The sequence below is a fragment of the Dendrobates tinctorius genome, unplaced genomic scaffold (genome assembly GCF_039654945.1).
Source record: "Dendrobates tinctorius isolate UK_male_01 unplaced genomic scaffold, ASM3965494v1 ptg000211l, whole genome shotgun sequence".
NCBI lineage: Eukaryota > Metazoa > Chordata > Amphibia > Anura > Dendrobatidae > Dendrobates > Dendrobates tinctorius.
This window is the reverse complement of record NW_027361878.1, coordinates 10,816,260-10,831,008: the sequence shown is the minus strand read 5'-3', so window position 1 is coordinate 10,831,008 and position 14,749 is coordinate 10,816,260.

Here is a 14,749-nt window from a genome sequence, read left to right as displayed (position 1 = left end):
GGTCTGCTGGCACGGGAAAGGAAAGAAGGAGAAAGACATTGAACTAAAGCCTGAGCTTCCATAAGAAAGAAAGACAAGTATGGAACGTAGGAGAATAAGGGAACACAGAGGACGTGGGTTAGAGGAAGAACCCTGCCTAGAAGTTCTAAGCGCAAGGCCGGGGCCCGGTCCCCAAGGTTGTATGGACACTAATGGTTCTGCAGCAGACACCGATGGAGAAGTGGGCTGTAAATGCACTACTCCCATCTAAGACTTGGGGGCACAACAGCAACATGGATAGAGAGCCGGGACTCAGGAGTAAGGAGTCCCCGAAGCAGGCAACAGCTGTCTGCCGTACAAGTAAAGTTCTTGGGAACATCTAATAGGAGGAACTCCGGTGTAACTCAGTACTAGGAGATCTTCACACTAAAGGCGCTATAAGAGGAGACGTTCAGAAAGGCGCAGAGCGTGGGAAGGGAGCATTCCAGCTTGCCTGAAGGTTAGCCGAGTCCCTGACCTGGAGGACACAGTATGGAGGCAGGCACCTGTGTGTACTACAGACTGTGAGTAAAGCTTTGGAACTACAAGCCCTGGTGTCCTCCATTGATTCTTGCGCCAACACACCCAGCACCGCTACATCTGGGTACCAGCTTCTACATCGCCTGCGCCTCTCCTCTACCCCCACATCCACACTGCCCTGGGGCTACAGCTCCACCTGTGGGGAGCTTCACCATCTTGGCTGCAACCCGTCACCAGCCCCAGAGGATCTGCAAGCAGCGTCGGCCTAACACCTCACTTGCCGAACACCACAGGTGGCGTCACAAACTATTCTAACTACATTCCACCATTCACAATTTCCCCAGTACTTGGGCGCCCAGGGCCACGGTCCGGGTCACTGCTGCTGTGACATATCCCACTGATACCGGCCCGGTACCGAATACCCCACGGCCCTGGGAGGGCGACCCACACATACATTGTAATACTACATTAAAAATATATAAAGCATTTGTGTAAACAGTCTTCACATTTCTTCTTTATCCAAAGAAGAGCATCAACTCAAGTTATCTTCATAGAAGTCGACGGATAGGCTGCATAATAGGACACATCTGTCTTTCAGGTAAGATGATCCCAAATAAGTAGACTGAAAATGAAAAATAAAAATAAATATTGTGCAAATATTCACACATATTAAGTTGGGAGCAAGAGGAACCTCAAGACCATAAAATAAAACCATAAAACAAAAAATAATTAAAATTCGCGCTAACCTAGAAAGGGTTTGAAACTAACATATTCATTTAAACCGTGGGGGGCTACCGTATCCAGAATCACCATCCATTTTGTTTCCCGCTTCAACAATTCTTGTTTATAATTGCCTCCTCTGATACCCAGTTGTACCCTATCTATCCCCCGCACCTTGAAACCACTAGGATTACTGTTATGATGGATTATAAAGTGTCTGGGGATCGTTTTGAGGCTTTCAACATCTTGCACAAAAGCTCCATTTTTAATATCTCTTACATGTTCCAAAACACGTATGCGTAATTGTCGAGTGGTCATGCCAATATAAATAAGATTGTATGAACATTTGGCATAATACACTACGTTTTCTGTCTTGCAGTTAATATGGTGAGTAATTGAAAAAGCTTTAGTAGCATTGCTGTTATCAAGAATAGCTATTCTTTCCATATATCTGCATGCAGAGCAATCTCCGCATTGGAAAGGAACCCCATTTTGGACCAGTCCTACTAGAGAAAAGAGACTTAACAGGTGCTACATAGTGGCTCCTTGTTAAGATGTCCTTAAGATTTTTCGACCTTCTCCAAGTCACTGAAGGATGACCTGGAATGTGTGGCTCCAAGTCATCATCTGCCAACAGAACTGACCAGTGCTTCCTCAAAATTGACATAATATCCTTCCATTCAGAATTAAACGTAGTGATAAATCTCGCTGGTTTCTTGTCAAAATGTCTGTTAATTGCGGTGTCTTTGTTCGAGAGCAATGACTCCCGCGGTGTAAACTTAGCCCTTCTGTAACATGATCTAATGACTCTATGATTGTATCCTCTTTGTTGGAGGTTATTTTTTAGAATCATAGCCTGTTGTTCAAAAGTAGAATCACTGGAGCATATGCGTTTCGTTCGTAAAAACTGACTAACGGGTATAGACTTGAATACCTGTGGATGAAGTGATGAGGAGGCATGCAACAGATTATTTGTAGCTGTTGACTTGCGGAATACATATGCAGTGATCTTGTTGAATACAAGATTTGATGTTGAATATCTTGTTGAAGACATACATCCAGGAAGTCTACCTTTTCTTTGCTGTATCGCCAAGTCAAATGGATATTCAATTGGTTAGTATTTAATCTGTTAAGGAAGGAAATGAGAGAAGCCTCAGACCCTTGCCAAATAAACAGAATGTCATCAATATATCTAGACCATGAGATCACGGCATCGATACCCTCCAAATCATGCACCTTCAGACTACTGTGTTTTTGTATGGAGATTTTATATGTGAACTAATAAAATTTGTGGTTTTAGACATATGTTTGATCTTTGTCCTTCAATTTGCTCTTTTTGGGTCCTATGTTAACTATTGCCTGTCCCAAACTCTGCAATAATGACACATATAGGAACATTATACATTGCATATACAGCACTTAAAGGGAGACATCCCAATACATTACAGGTACATAACACATACAACATAATGACACAATAACATATAGGTGCATCCTATGGCGGTATACAGGGCACATCACATACATTACTATAATAAACATATCTATGTCAAGTGCACGGGAGGTCACAAGGAAGGAGGAGGGGGCACAACTGAGGGGACCGGCCACCTCCTTACACTATCAGTAATGTGGATGTCACGACACAGCTGTCAAGTGACCTGGAACCAGGGGATCTTTTCCTGGCCCTAACACTAGGGGACGCACTAGCTCTCCCTCTTCCCCAGGATACTTCAGATGACGAAGATGTCATGGCCTCCGCCCTTACCTTATCTCCTAAGTTAGCCCTTCATCTGTCCCCTTCCCCCACCCAGGGAAGCAGGGGCGCTGCTGTGCACCACAGTACACCAACCCAACAAACAGGGCAACAAAGACAAGGGTAAACTGAAAACTCCACACACAAAATATTCACTCACATATTACAGAGGATTCCACCAGAGTGTGCAGGAATGGGAACAAAACAAAACAGGGAAGGAAAAGGAATTACGAAGCATACAAACAAAACAACAGTTGCTTCTAACTCCTCCAGCACTCCTTCTCAAACCAACTCCTCTAACTCCTATTATCATGCAGCAAGTGCTAACTCTGACAAGGACTAGTGTTGTGAGTTCATTTTCCCCTTCACTACTGAGGCCCGAGGAACTCCCTCTTCTAGTGAAGAAAGGTAGTGAGCCTGATTGTCAAACACCTGGGGCTGATGATGATGACTGGCTGAGTGGAGTTAATGACTGGATATAAGGCTGCTGACGCCCTTCTGCCCTGCGGGTGATTTCTCTGTGGACTTCTAGGAAACCAGTCTGATTCCTGCTCATCTAAAGCTAAGATTTCTGCTTTGCCTTTTTGCATTAGTGTTTTGTTTTCCTTGCTTTTCTGGATTCTGCCATTCCCTGCTGGGGTGAGCTGAATCTCCTTTTGCCTGTTGCTCTGTCTTCAGAATATTCCTGAGTACTGACATAGCCTTTTTTGAAGCCTAGCATCTTCAGGGCCTTTTTTACTGTCAGTTTGTTGGCTCTTATTTTCATAGGGTTTTTCACGGATTGCAGACAGCAGCCTTCCTGTCCTTTCCTATCTAAGCTAGCTTGGGCCCCATCTTTGCTCAGTCTATCTTTCTGTCTGTGTTTTGTTCTTTCTTCTTGCTTCACCGTCATTATATGTGGGGGGCTGCCTTTTGCTTTGGGGTCTGCTCTGGGGCAGTTTAGATTTCCCTTTCTGTCTTTAGGCTATGTAGTCCTCCGGCTGTGATCGAGGGGCCTAGGGCATCGTAGGAGCCCCCCACGGCTACTGCTAGTTGTGTTGATAGGTTCAGGGGTCTGCAATCCGATAGCTGCCAACTTCTCTGGTTTTCTGGACTTAGCTAGCATTTCTATTTTTGCCTCCTACGGTGACTCAATCATAACAGAATCACCCGCCATACCGCAGATTCTAGGGTACTCAATTGCAGGAAAGAATTGTTAAAAAAAAAAAAAAAAAAAAAGGGTGTGTATATTTTTTCCTCTATATCTTTGAGGCCGTAGGGGGAATTTTTTTTTCTCTCAGTGGAGATAAAGCAATTGTCTGATTGTGTGGAGCAGCTTGCTGCGGAAGTGCGGGGAATTTCCGCCTACCGTGCTCATTCACATGCTGCTGAACCAAAGATTCCTACACCTGATGTATTTTTTGGGGATCGGTCTAAATTTTTGAATTTCAAAAATAATTGTAAATTATTTTTTGCCTTGAAGCCTAATTCGTCAGGGAGCTCCGCGCAGCAAGTTAAAATTGTCATCTCTTTGCTGCGTGGCGATCCCCAGGATTGGGTGTTTTCTTTGAAACCAGATGATCCTATTCTGACTAATGTGAACGCATTTTTTCAGGCCTTGGGGTTGTTGTATGACGAACCTAATGCCATTGATCAGGCTGAGAAGACCCTGCTGGCATTGAACCAGGGTCGTGATTCTGCAGAATTGTACTGTCAAAAATTCGGAAAGTGGGCAGTACTTACTACCTGGAATGATAATGCCTTGGCTGCTCTCTTTCGGAAGGGGTTGTCAGAAGCCGTAAAAGATACTATGGTGGGATTTCCTGTTCCCTCTGGTCTTGACGATTCTATGTCTTTAGCCATTCAGGTTGATCGGCGTTTGCGCGAACGCAGAGCTGCACGAGAGTTGTTACCACCTGTTGAACAGATGTCTGAACCTATGCAATGTGATAGAGTTTTTTCCAGAGAGCAGCGTCAGGAGTTCAGAAGGCGTAATAAGTTGTGTTTTTTCTGTGGAGATGCCTCGCATATTATTTCTGTCTGTCGTAAACGCGAGAAACGCTTTGCACACACGTTTTCTGTTGGTGGTGTTCAACCTAAGTTTCTTCTGGCTATTACTCTGATCTGCTCCCTGTCCACATTTTCCGCCAAGGCTTTTGTGGATTCGGGAGCAGCTCTAAGCCTAATGGACTTGGATTTTGCTAAACGTTGTGGCTTTCCGATGACACCTCTGCAGACGCCTATCCCTTTGAGGGGGATTGATGCTACTCCTTTGGCTAAAAATAAACCTCAGTTTTGGACCCAGGTGGTAATGCGGATCTGGGGCCCCAGACCATCAAGAAAATTGCAGGTTTTTGGTGTTACATAATCTGCATGATACTATTGTTCTGGGGTTTCCCTGGTTACAAATTCATAATCCAGTTTTGGATTGGAAATCTGTGTCTGTGGTGAGTTGGGGTTGTCGGTGTGCCTTTAGTGAGGCTCCGGTGTTTTCCACCTCTCCTCAGTCGCATGATGTTCCTGATTATTTGGCGGACTTTTGTGATGTATTTAGTGAGAATGAGTCTGCGTCTCTGCCTCCTCATAGGAGTTATGACTGTGCAATTGAACTGAGCCCGGGGTGTAAATTTCCCAAGGGTCGGCTCTTCAATTTATCTGTACCCGAGCACGAGGCTATGCGATCCTATATTAAGGAGGCGTTGGAGAAGGGTCATATTAGACCATCCTCGTCACCCTTAGGTGCCAGTTTTTTTTTTGTAGCCAAAAAGGATGGATCATTAAGACCTTGTATTGATTATCGTGCTCTCAATAAAATTACTGTTAAATATCAGTATCCGTTACCCCTGATTTCGGATCTATTCTCCAGAGTTAAAGGTGCTTGCTGGTTTACCAAGCTTGACCTCAGGGGGGCGTATAATCTTATTCGCATTAAGCATGGGGATGAATGGAAGACGGCGTTTAATACTCCGGAGGGACATTTTGAGTACCTGGTGATGCCTTTTGGGCTCACTAATGCCCCTTCTGTCTTCCAGTGCTTCATGAACGATATTTTCCGAGATTTTGTCGATAAATTTTTGATTATCTATCTGGATGATATTTTGATCTTCTCCAAGGATTGGGATTCTCATGTGGAACATATTCGGACTGTGTTCCGGATCTTGAGGGAGAATTCCCTGTATGTCAAAGGATCTAAATGCCTTTTTGGAGTACAGAGGATTTCTTTTTTGGGATTTATTTTGTCCCCGTCAACTATTGAAATGGACCCAGCCAAGGTACAGGCCATTTACGATTGGGTTCAGCCCACTTCTTTGAAGGCCCTCCAGAAGTTTTTGGGTTTTGCTAATTTTTATCGGAAATTTATAGCAAAATTTTCTAGTATTGCCAAGCCATTGACTGATTTGACTAAGAAGGGTGCTGATGTGTTAAATTGGTCTCCGGAGGCTGTTTCTTCCTTTCAGGAGCTGAAGCGAAGATTCACCTCCGCCCCGGTTTTGCGGCAACCTGATGTCTCACTTCTGTTCCAGGTAGAGGTGGATGCTTCTGAGATTGGTGCAGGAGCTGTTTTGTCCCAAAAGGATCCTGTAACATCTAAAATGAATCCCTGTGCTTTCTTTTCCCGAAAGTTCTCTCCATCTGAACGTAACTATGATGTGGGGAATCGGGAACTGTTAGCCATGAAATGGGCATTTGAGGAGTGGAGACATTGGTTGGAGGGAGCTAAGCATCAAGTCGTGGTCCTCACTGACCACAAGAATTTGATTTACCTAGAGTCGGCTAAGCGCTTGAACCCTAGACAGGCTAGGTGGGCCTTGTTTTTTACACGTTTTGATTTTGTGGTTTCTTTTCTTCCTGGAACTAAGAATGTCAAGGCTGACGCCCTCTCTAGGAGCTTCTTTGCTGATTCTCCTGTGGTGACCAAGCCTGCTACCATCTTAGGCGAAGGGGTAGTTCTTTCTGCCATCTCGCCCGATTTGAGACGTGCTCTGGAAGAGTTCCAGGAGGACAAACCTGAGCGTTGTCCCAGTGGAAAGTTGTATGTTCCTGACCAGTGGAAGAAGAGAGTGATGTCTGAAGTTCATTGCTCTGCTTTGGCTGATCATCCAGGTATTTTTGGTACTAGAGATCTGGTGAGTCGGTCTTTTTGGTGGCCCTCCTTGTCTCGTGATGTCAGGAATTTTGTGCAGTCCTGTGGGACGTGCTCCCGGTCTAAATCGTGTTCTCGCTCTAGTGGGTTGTTGATGCCTTTGCCTGTCCCCAAGAGGCCATGGACCCATATTTCAATGGATTTCATCTCTGATATGCCTGTCTCTCAAAGGATATGAACATAAGGATGAGTGACCTCATGGAGATCAACATCCAACACTGCGGAGACACCGTCACATGTTTCTCAACGCAGTGATCTAGAGCAATGCCCCCATCCCTTATGGGAAATATGCAAAAGCATGTAAATCAACAGCCGCGGAGACACCATCACATGTTTCTCAACGCAAGCAATGACTAGCCAGGTCTTTCCCCGGGAAGGAACAACCACGGGAAGGGCAGTCTCCAATGAAGGAAACCACCTATGCCAAAACATGGTATCCATCCACAGACAGCTGTTTCGGGGAATTGCCCCTCATCAGTGTGGAGTAGGAAACTGGCTAGTAGGAGCAATGCCTAGTGAAAGGCTATGAACATAAGGATGAGTGACCTCATGGAGATCAACATCCAACACTGCGGAGACACCATCACATGTTTCTCAACGCAGTGATCTAGAGCAATGCCCCCATCCCTTATGGGAAATATGCAAAAGCATGTAAATCAACAGCCGCAGAGACACCATCACATGTTTCTCAACGCAAGCAATGACTAGCCAGGTCTTTCCCCGGGAAGGAACAACCACGGGAAGGGCAGTCTCCAATGAAGGAAACCACCTATGCCAAAACCTATGTCTCTCAAAGGATGACTGTTATTTGGGTGATTTGTGATAGGTTCTCTAAGATGGTTCATCTTGTACCACTCCCTAAGTTGCCATCTTCCTCTGAATTGGTGCCCCTGTTTTTACAACAGGTGGTTCGCTTGCACGGGATTCCTGAGAACATTGTATCTGACAGAGGAGTCCAGTTTGTGTCTAGATTTTGGAGAACTTTCTGTTCCAAGCTGGGAATTCAGTTGTCCTTCTCCTCTGCTTTTCACCCTCAGACCAATGGGCAGACAGAGAGAACAAACCAGACCTTGGAGTCATATTTGAGATGTTTTATTTCTGCTGATCAGGATGATTGGGTTTCATTTTTGCCCTTGGCCGAATTTGCTTTAAATAATAGAGCTAGTTCTGCCACTTTGATGTCACCTTTTTTTTTGTAACTTTGGGTTTCATCCTCGATTTTCTTCAGGGCAGGTGGAGCCCTCTGCCTGCCCAGGTGTTGACACTGTGGTGGAGAGAATGCACCAGATCTGGGACCAAGTGGTGGATAAGTTATCTCTCTCCCAGGAAAAGGCCCAGCGGTTTCCAACCGACATAGGACCATTGGTCCCCAGTTTAAGGTTGGTGATATGGTGTGGTTATCATCAAAAAATATTGCTATGAAGGTGGCTTCTCCTAAGTTTAAGCCTAGATTTAATGGACCTTACAAGATTTTGGAGATTATTAATCCGGTCTCTTTTCGTTTGGCTCTTCCTGTCACATTTAAAATCCATAATGTGTTCCATAAATCTTTGTTGAAGAGGTTTTTTGAACCTGTTGTTCCGGGGGTTGCACCTCCAGACCCTGTATTGGTTGAAGGTAACATGGAATATGAGGTAGAGAAAGTACTGGATTCCCGTCTGTCTAAACGGAGACTCCAGTATTTGGTTAAGTGGAAGGGTTATGGTCAGGAGGATAATTCCTGGGTCTCTGCCTCTGATATTCATGCCAAAAGATTGGTGCGTGCCTTTCATCGGGCTCACCCTGATCGCCCTGGTGGCGTGGTTGAGGGTTCGGTGACCCCTCCTCAAGGGGGAGGTACTGTTGTGAGTTCATTTTCCCCTTCACTACTGAGGCCCGAGGAACTCCCTCTTCTGGTGAAGAAAGGTAGTGAGCCTGATTGTCAAACACCTGGGGCTGATGATGATGACTGGCTGAGTGGAGTTAATGACTGGATATAAGGCTGCCGACGCCCTTCTGCCCTGCGGGTGATTTCTCTGTGGACTTCTAGGAAACCAGTCTGATTCCTGCTCATCTTAAGCTAAGATTTCTGCTTTGCCTTTTTGCATTAGTGTTTTTTTTTTCTTGCTTTTCTGGATTCTGCCATTCCCTGCTGGGGTGAGCTGAATCTCCTTTTGCCTGTTGCTCTGTCTTCAGAATATTCCTGAGTACTGACATAGCCTTTTTTGAAGCCTAGCGTCTTCAGGGCCTTTTTTACTGTCAGTTTGTTAGCTCTTATTTTCATAGGGTTTTTCACGGATTGCAGACAGCAGCCTTCCTGTCCTTTCCTATCTAAGCTAGCTTGGGCCCCATCTTTGCTCAGTCTATCTTTCTGTCTGTGTTTTGTTCTTTCTTCTTGCTTCACCGTCATTATATGTGGGGGGCTGCCTTTTGCTTTGGGGTCTGCTCTGGGGCAGTTTAGATTTCCCTTTCTGTCTTTAGGCTATGTAGTCCTCCGGCTGTGATCGAGGGGCCTAGGGCATCGTAGGAGCCCCCCACGGCTACTGCTAGTTGTGTTGATAGGTTCAGGGGTCTGCAATCCGATAGCTGCCAACTTCTCTGGTTTTCTGGACTTAGCTAGCATTTCTATTTTTGCCTCCTACGGTGACTCAATCATAACAGACTAGGTAATAGAGCCCAGATTTTATAGGGAAAAGGAGTAGCTAACTGAGCACAGCTGAACGCAGGAATTTCCAACATGGTCAGTTAACCCCTGTTCTGCTGGAAGAAATAAACACGTTTAATAAACCGAAGAAGTGCTTCTTCTCAGCGGTGGAGTGGGAGCAATGCTGCTGTCTTCTGGCTCCGCTGCGTTGCAGTTACCCCGTGACAGTGGAAGCACCTTTTATTTCCATTAACAGATAGTGGATCTCAGTGGGGACTTGCTTTTTTTGTGGATTGAGTGGAAGCTTTTATTTGGAGCATTTTACGTAACATTTGGGGTCACATTTATCCGGTGCACTATACTGAGCACTTACATCCAGGTTTCCATCTAGATCTCTGAGTGATGTGATTCAAATGAAAACCCTGAGGGATCCATTCACTATAATGAGGTAGCAGAGTCACTCTGGACTGCATCTGGCCTCTGTTCAGTGTTGTCCTTTTTTTCAGAAGTGCACAAAACTGTGGTCGACCGTGCTTTTATACTTGCCTAAAAAGATGGACACCGCCAGATCACAGGTCCTATGGCATCCACAGTTCCTTCATCTGCCTCATTATAGGGAATCTTCTGCCAGCGGTTCCATCGGAACTATGTATTTCAGAGATTTACATGAAAACCCCGGTGTGAGCGCTCAGTGCAGAACATGGGATAAATGTGAGCTGAGCCTTACTGCGATCTTTGGGAGGCAGAATGAAAAAATCAAGAGCAGGTGAAGAATTTGTTTTATTTATTTATTTTTACAACATTCCTCATGTGGTATAAGTGATTAGACGACTTTATTCTTTGGGTTGGTACGATTACTGCGATACCAAATTTTTATTGGGTTTTTACGTTTGGCAGCTGTCACACACTAAAAGACTTTTTATTGCAAAAACTAGTTTTTGCATCCCCATATTTAGACAACTATAATCTTTCCATATTTTGGCTGACAGAATCATGTGATGGCTTGTTTTTTGCAGGACGAGTTGACATTTTTATTGGTACCATTTTCGGGCACATGACATATTTTGATCGATTTCTATTCCAAGTTTTGGGAGGTAGAACGAACAAAAACCAACAATCAGGAATTTTTTTTTAATATACTGTTCCGAGTGTGCTAAAATTGATCAGGCAGCTTTATTTTTGGGTCAGTACGATTACATTTATACTTTTTTATGTTTTGGTGCTTTTACACAATAAAAACTATTTTATAGAAAAAATTATTATTTTTGCACCGCTTTATTCTGAGGGCTATAACTTTTTAATTTTTCCACTGACAAAACTTTATGGCAGCTTGTTTGCTGCGGGACAAGATGACATTTTCAGCGATATCATTTTTATTTACATTTGTCTTTTTGATCGCGTTTTATTGCACTTTTTGTTCGGCGATATAATGATAAGGCATTGTTTTTGCCTCTTTTTTTTACATTGTTCACTGAAAGGGTTAAGTAGTGGGACACTTTATAGAGCGGCTCATTCCGGACACGGTGATACCAAATATGTGTACTTTTTTGGGGGGGAGTATGCATATCACATACTTACAGTCACGTGACTGGCATTCCCGGCGGTGACACCGGAAAATTCTCTCATCATGCAGTGTGTTTGCCGTGAGGATTCACAAATCTGTAGTCACATAAATTGACTGGACATTCCCTTAATGGAAAGCAAAAATAGCACCCTGCCTCACTGCTCAGTGATGCACAACTAAAAAGAAAAATATCCTGCAGGGTTTTTTTGTGTCTGGAGGGTCCTTAACCGTCAAATGCCCCTTTCCCATGGGTCCATCCTATACTTCACATTCATGAATGTCTCAGGCTGTTCAGGAAGAGTGTAAACAACTTTGCTCCATATATTATAAGCAGAGTCTCAGCAATGGATCCAGGAAAGATGAAAATTACATGGCGTGTTTGACTATAACAAACTGTGCCAGTCACTGGAATTTTCTGAAAGGGGACAACCCCTTCCATGTCTCTAGAATATTCTGTTTTATTTATTGCTAAAAGTTTAAAACACAAACAGGATATCGTACAAGAGGCGTTCATTAAATATTTCCCCTGACCCACTTCTATTTATCGTAGGATAAATTGGCCTACACTCTGTCCAATAGCAAGGTGCCAGTGCAATGGACCCTTAGGACCCCGGATCCAAATGAAGAAAATTCACCGCACACTCTATCCGTAACGTGATGCCAAGAAGAAATTTATTTATATGGTCACATATAATGTTCATGGAGCAGAGAAGGAGAAAACGTGATAAAGTGACTCTGACGTTTCGACCGTTCACCAGTCTTATTCAATATGTCACCTTGTGATGAGAAAGGCCTGAGTGGTCTTAGAGAGTGAGTAATCTGGGTAGCTCTCCCGCGCTTTGTCCCCTTTAAGTAGTATGCCTCAGCTGTGTCTTTCTCCACTTCTATTTATCACAGTACGCTGAAACTGCACATGTTTAATGATATAAGTCTCTATAACTTATGTGCCGATTTGAAATTCAGAACTGATAACGGTCTTGAGATTACAGGTGCTGAAGTGGTATGAGGTTTGATAATGGACCCAGTGGAATACAGAGAGTTCCTTTACTTGGAAGGCTGCACACCAAAGGAGACCTTCTATGAGATGAAAGGGGTTTATGGTGATGATTCCCCATCATAGGATGTAGTTGTAAGGGGGTTACAGAAACTGCCCTGAACCTCCAACCTTGTCCTGGTTTAGTGTGTATAATTGTGTATATAGTGTTGGGAAAGTGTAGTGTACAAGTTTGGTCACTAGATGGGGTATTATAGGTGTGCTTAGTGTAGGACAAGAGTTCATTTGTGTAAATGGTTAACTGCAGGTGGGGTTAGCTGGGTGTAAGGCAGGAATAGTTCCTGGGTAGAGTCAGACAGGGCTAGACAGCCTGAAATGCTCAGGTGGGCTAAATGCCCAAGCTACTCAGCACCCTGCAACCTTTAAGGAGGAACCCAGCCATCCAGAGTCAGTAGGACAGCATAGCCTCAGATATAGCAGCGATAGCATCTACAGGAACTTGGGCTACAGGAGAAGTCACCGCAGCACAGCAGGGCAGGTTGCTCACCATGTGGCAGGTCACTGCTTGGGCTGATGCCCTCAGAAATGGGGCGAAATGGCTGAGGGAACACCCGTATGCAGTGAGGCTGGCCAGTGGGAACGCTGAGGAGACGTTGGAAACAGTCCGACCCAGGAAGTGCAGTGTGAAAGGGAGAGGAGTGCAGAGAAAGATGAAGTAACTTGTAACTTACAAGCTGTCGATAATGTTGTAACGAATCTGGATGTCCTGCAAAGTCATGAAAATAAAGTTTTACGTTTTGAGTTGCACCTGGACTGTGTCTCTGTTTATATAGAAGCGGCCGGAGGTGACCATAAAGAATGGAGAACATACCCTGGCGACGCAGAGTACCGAGAGGCAAGTAAGCTGACAGTGAACCGTGATTTTTATGTATTGAAAGGCCAGGGCACACAAGGCCCGATGATCTCAGCTACGACTACAGCCCTGGCTAACCTCTATATAGTCAAGAACTGGGGTTGTCAATTCAAATGTGGTCAGACTTCAGTGCCAACAGCTCCAATTCCAGGGCGACCCTATTCTGCTATTGATGAACACACCATCCAGCAAGTGGAGGTAGCCATTTTGGAAAACTGATGCATAACCATTCACCAACTAGCCCAGAATGTCAAGATTAGTGTTGGATCTGTTGAAAAAATCATACAAGACAATCTTCACATGCATAAGGTGTCCGCTCGCTGGGTTCTCCGGTGACGCGCCCCAGAGGCAGTGGGATACTCGGCGCCGGGCCCGTTAACCTCAATGGGAAATGTCACAGTGGCAGTGACCCGCTCCGTGGCCTCAGGTGGTCATGTAAAAGGGGTACAATTGATTGGGGATAAAGTTTATGAAGTGATTTGTGACGCCACCTGTGGTTTCTGGTCAGTATGACCAGCATTGCAGTGTTTCTTCTCTGGGACAGATGTTATGGGCAGCAGTGTTGTTAAAGCTCTCCACAGGTAGAGCTGTAGTCACAGTGCAGTAGAGATGAGTTGGTAGATGTTGAGGTAGTGTAGAAAGGAAGATGTAGCGGTGCTGGACGAGAGGCTCGGAAAGAATATGGAGGACACAATGGCATGTAGTTCAATGGGCTTTACTCACAGTTCTGGCATGCACAGAGGCCCGCTTCGGTGCTGTGTCCTCCAGGTGAGGGGTCCAGCCAACTTCCAGACAAGATGAAATGCAGCTTTCCAGCTTTCCCTGTCAGTGTGTGCCTTTCCTGGCCGTCTCCATAAAAATGCTGCTTTTCCCGCCTGACTTCCACTCCAGCACTTCACAGTTATAATTCTGGGCCAGCAGCTGCAAATCCTGTTCAGACAATGCCTCACTGTTTCTGTGACTCTATATAGCCGCCTTTCCAGTCGGACTAACTGTGGTAGGGGCGATGGTCCGTAAAGTAACCAAAGTTATCGGCTTGCTTGTGGCACCCAAAGCAATGCGATCTACGCTAGGGGCCATTCCTCTTGCGACCAGTCTGGTTCCTTCCTCCACCTGATGGCAGTCAGAGTGGAACGAGACCCACGGGATAACTTTCTAACCGTGTCTCTGGAAGAACCAATCTTTCCTATGAAGACTCTTCTGTTTTAGTCCAATTCATCCAGCAACTCCTGGTGCAAGTCAGGAGCTGCTCAGAACACGTCTGTCTGCTTCCCTCCCTCTAAGGAAACTAACCTAACTTCTCCTAAGATTCTCCCTCCTACAGTTGTGGCCAAAAGTATTGTTTGAAATCATTTTCAGGAAGAAACTGAGTATTATCTGACAGAATTGCAGGGTGTCAATACTTTTGGCCACAACTGTAAACTACGCTCCGCTCACCTCCCAGCACTCTTTGTGTTCCAAGCAGGGAGCCATAAGAGTGCTCTGCTACACTACTGGTGTGTGTGGGATGTGGCTGTTGGAATCTGGTCGGGTGCACTCACATTACCTGGTTTTGGGATAC